Source organism: Nematolebias whitei, chromosome 19 (genome assembly GCF_014905685.2).
Source record: "Nematolebias whitei isolate Nwh7 chromosome 19, NemWhi1, whole genome shotgun sequence".
Taxonomy (NCBI): Eukaryota; Metazoa; Chordata; class Actinopteri; order Cyprinodontiformes; family Rivulidae; genus Nematolebias; species Nematolebias whitei.
The window spans coordinates 12,062,331-12,067,571 of record NC_056516.1 but is presented as its reverse complement, the minus strand read 5'-3'; positions in this window follow the sequence as shown (position 1 = coordinate 12,067,571).

Genomic DNA, 5,241 nt, shown 5'->3' with positions numbered 1-5,241 from the left:
TTCACATATGGGGAGCAATATTATAGGCAGAAACATGGGTGTGCTATGGGGTCTCCAATTTCTCCTATCGTTGCCAACCTGTACATGGAGGAGGTAGAAAAGAGAGCCTTGACGTCCTTTTCAGGGACACCACCAAGTCATTGGTTCAGGTATGTTGACGACACCTGGGTTCAAATTAAATCTCAGGAAGTCCAACATTTTACTGACCACATCAACTCTGTGGATAAATACATTGTTCACACGAGAAGATGTAAAAAATGGCAGGTTGGCTTTCTTGGACTGTGAGGTCTCAGTCTCTGATAGAGGACATTCGCAAATTGAGGTGTACCGCAAACCCACCCACACAGACCAGTATTTGCAGTTTGACTCCCATCACCCTTTGGAGCACAAGTTAGGAGTCATCAGGACTCTGTACCACAGAGCAGACAGCATCCCCACTAACTCAGGAGCCAGGCACAAGGAGAAATCCCACACAAGACAGGCTCTAGAGCAATGTGGATATCCTAACTGGGCCTTCCTGAAAGCAGAGAAGAAACCCAAACAGGACTCCAGTCAGCCATCAGGAGAAAAAGAGGAACCCAGACCCAAACCAGTGGTCATTCCGTATGTTGAGGGAGTATCAGAGAAACTGAGATGTTTATTTTCTAAACATAACATCCCAGTGGCTTTTAAACCTCAAAATACATTATGGCAATGATCCCAAAGATCCAGTCCCCTGGCACAAACAGAGTAATATTGTGTATGCTGTTCAGTGTCAGGAGGACTGTGATCAATCTTACATCGGGGAAACTAAACAGCCACTGGCCAAAAGGATGGCCCAGCACAGAAGAGCAAGAACATCAGGCCAGGATTATGCGGTCTACACTCATCTCCAGGCCAGCGGTCACTCTTTCAGGGATGAAGATGTTCACATCCTGGACAGAGAGGAACGATGGTTTGAGAGAGGAGTAAAGGAGGCCATCTTTGTGAAAAGAAACCATCCATTATTAAACAGGGGGTGGAGCCCCCCCCCCCCCCCCTCAACTGTCCCCCTCTTACAATGCTGTTATACCATACTATACCAAAATATTTCAGAGCTGAAAAGGCTCTGTCTCCTCTGGATTTATAAAAGGTTTTCTGGATTGCTAAAAGCATCTGGACAGAGGATCTAAGAGCATGTGATGGTATGTAAAAGTGAAGCAGTTCAGACAAATAAGAGGGACTAAGACTGTTCAAAGACTTAAAAACAAACAATAGAACCTTAAAATGAATTCTAAACTGGACAGGAAGCCAGTGAAGGGACATCAGAACTGGAGTGATGTGCTCACGCCTGCCTGTACCAGTCAAAAATCGTGCAGCAGCATTTTGTACCAGCTGTAACCGAGAGAGCGAGTCCTGGCTAACTCCTATCAACAGAGAGTTACAATAATCCAGGCGTGAAGTAATAAAAGCGTGGATTACTGTCTCTAAGTGGTGTCTAGAAAGGAGGGGCTTGATTTTTGACAGGCGCCTCAGCTGAAAAAAAGAGGACTTAACCACATTGTTGACATGGCAGTCAAGTTTCAGGCAGGGGTCCATTTTCACTCCTAAAATTGTCACATTGGATTTCATATTGGGCCAAAGAGGAAAAATCCAAGGTGGAGAAACTGCTAGGGCCACAGGATTTAAAGACCATAACCTCAGTCTTCTTTTCATTAAAATGGAGGAAATTAAGTGTCATCCATCCTCTAATGTCATCAAGACAGTCCAGGAGAGACTGAGTGGAGCCATTTTGTTTCTAAGGGAAGTAGACTTGACAGTCATCTGCATATAAATGAAATTGCAAACCATGCTTTCTGAAAATAGAACCCAGTGGCAGAAGGTAAAGAGAAAACAAGAGAGGACCAAGAATAGAGCTCTGGGGTACCCCCCAGTGGAGGGCAGCAGAAGCAGAGGTAAAATTATCCATCATCACACTGAAACTTCTATCAGAAAGGTAGGACCTAAACCACTGCAGAGCTGAGCCAGTGATGCCCACCCACTGCTCCTGTCTGGAGATGAGAATGTCATGGTCATCTGTGTCGAAAGCAGCTGTTAAATCTAAAAGCACAAGTAAAACACAGTTTCCAGAATCCAGTGCTAAAAACATGCAATTAAAAACCCTTAAAAGAGCAGATTCAGTTCTGTGGTACATTTTAAAACCAGACTGGAAGACCTCCAAAATTTTTAATTCATCCAAAAATGCCTTCAGCTGTGTGTAAACAACTTTTTTTCCAAATTTTTGGATATAAAGGGTAACTTGGAGATTGGCCTAAAGTTTGACAAAGAGGATGGATCAAGGCAAGGTTTTTTTCAACAATGGCTGCACAACAGCATGTCTAAAATAGCTTGGTACCACACTAGACATCAAACTGCTGTTGATCACATTTAAGATAAAGGAGCCAACAGTAGAAAATATCTCCTTAAGAAAATATGGAGGAACAACATCAAGGGGAGAACCCGATGATTTCATATTGGTGACAAGTTTCTCTAGATAGGAGAGAGAAATAGGCTCCAAACGATCAAAAACAGCAGGACAGGGGACCGGGATGGAAGGGTCAAGTGATGGAAAAGAGATACAAGCCCTAGTGTTAATAACCTTGTCCAAGAAAAAATGAAGAAACTTGTCACAAAGTTCTCTGGATGCTTCAAGAGGGACCGGTTCATGTGCATTAAGGACAGTGTTGATTGTATTATAAAGAACATGGTGGTGGTGAGAGTTTCAGCAATAATGTCAGTGAAATATTTTACTCTGGCTGTTTTCACAGCTCGTTGATAGTGACGCCAACTCTCTCTCGGTCTATCAAAAGGGACATGGAGTTTGTCCTTTCTCCACTTGCATTCATTTCTCCTGCATTCCTGTCTAATGGCACGGGTATGGTCACTCAACCATGGGTCTGATCTTGGCTTTGATCGCCTGATTTTAATCGGGGCCACATCATTCAATACAGTATTGCATAAAGAATCAAAATATAAGGAAAGCTCCTCAGTGCTGAGAGACACAGAGAGCTGTGACTCTAAACGATTAAAGACAGTGGAAAAATGGGCAGCAGAGGATGAGTTAAAAACACGGCAGCGTCGAGCAGGAGCACAGGACTTAACAGGTTTAGAAACAGAAATAAAATCAAATAAAACAGGCATGTGGTCTGAAAACAATGCATCACCAATTTCCAAATTAAAAATAGATAAACCATAAGATAAAACAAGGTCCAGGGTGTGTGTACGTTCATGGGTTGGGCCCTTCACTGACTGAGTGAGGCCAAAAGCATCCATTACATCTAAGAAATCCTTTACCAGCGGCTTTCCAGTGCAACACATGTGAATATTAAATCTCCAAGAATTAAAATTTGCTCATATTTGGATGTAAAATCACCCAAGAAATCAGAAAAGTCCCGTATGAAGTCCTTATTATACTTAGGAGACCGGTAGATAACGGCGCACAGAAGCGGAGGAGCGCAGCCCAACTCAAACGTGCTCAGTTCAAAGGTAGACAACTCAGTCGGGAGGGACAGCTGCTTACAGTCAAAACTTGATTTATAAATAATCGCCAATTTTCCTCCTAGACCCAAGGACCTTGGGGTATTAAAATATGAGCAACCTTGGGGTAATAGTTCTGAAAAAACACTGGACTCACCCAGAGAAATCCAAGTCTCAGTCACGCAGAGAAAGTCCAAACCTTGGGACGAATAAAAATCCTTCAGGGTATAAGTTTTGTTTGCAACAGTTCTTGCGTTTACCAGACCAATCCTGATGGGAACTGGATCCGGCGAAGCTGAAGAAGGAGTAATCTGTGCAAGGTGTCACAGATTTCCGAGGTTGACACCTCACCAGCCCAGATGGGGAGGAGTGAGACGTGGAGGAAAGAGGCGTTGATCCGAATCTATAACAGGTACCAGCCAGGAATCAACAGGGTCCAAGGAGCGCCGAGAAGCAAACAGTCCAGGGACTGATCCAAGCTGGGAGAGGAAGATTCCTGGCGATTTTGCCAAACCAGTCCTCAGCCTCACCAAGAGCGCGCCGCATTTACCTCAACGCCGGTGACGCCTTCTCCAGCGAGGGGGTGTGGTGCCCAACACAGGTAAGATGGAACTTCGGCCAACAGCGGGGCAAACAATTGTGCTTTTCATGACAGCGATATAAAACTTTTGCAGTAGGCAGACAAAGCCCCAAAAGGGTTTGGCAATCATACACCAGTAGAGAGTTCACATCAGAAAAACAGCACAGAAACAACAATAAAAACAGAAGAATAGAGAGCGGTAGACGACTCGCCAAACACACTGGCACCATCTTGCTAGTATCACTCAGCCCTCTGTGAACAGTAAACAGCCATCAGTGTGCTAATGATCCATTGTTAGGCTGATGGTCCTTCTTGAGCATGTGAGCAGCTGGTTTTGGTTGTCAGCAGCAAACTGGTTGATCCACTCTGAGAAGGTGCTATTTAAGAGACTGAGCTGAATACAGCACCTCAGACTGAGGAAGTCTTTCGGATAGACAAAACTTTTCTACATTTTTTGTTGTTGTTTTGCTTTGTTTTGTTTTTTGAATGTCCAGAGGACCAGATTTAACTTTTTTAGATTTTTTTTTTTTACCTGGATTATTGAACATGCATCAGGATATTTATTTTCAGTCGTTTCAGAAAGTGGTGCTTTTGTTTATATATATTCATCACACACAGTGTGGCATATTTCAATCATTTATTTATATGTAATGTTGAGGATCATGGTTTACAAATAATGAAAGCATAAATTCAGTCTTTCAGAAAATTAGACTGTTGTGATGAGGTTCATTATTAGAAACTCATGGTGTCACACCATAATCAGCTGATTAACTCCTGGACATGAGCTACAAATGTCATTTATTTTAACGTCATTTATAAATCAAGATGTCAGAGTCTGGAGGAAGAGTGGAGAGGAACAGAATCCATTTTGCTTGGAGTTCAGAGTGAAGATTCCACAGACAGTGATGGTTTGGGTCCATGTCCTCTGCTGGTGTGGGTCCACTGGGTTTTCTGAAGTCCACATCAACACAGCATCTAGGAGGACATTTTAGAGACTTCAGGCTTCCTTCTGCTGACGAGCTTCATGGGGATGCTGGTTTAATTATTCAGCGGTTCTCAACTCCGGCCCACACTGTCCAAGGAACCAACAGCTGGCTGTGGAATATTCTCATTTCACGACACACTAAATTTTAGTTTTTCATTATTATTATTATTATTATTATTATTATTATTATTATTATTATTAT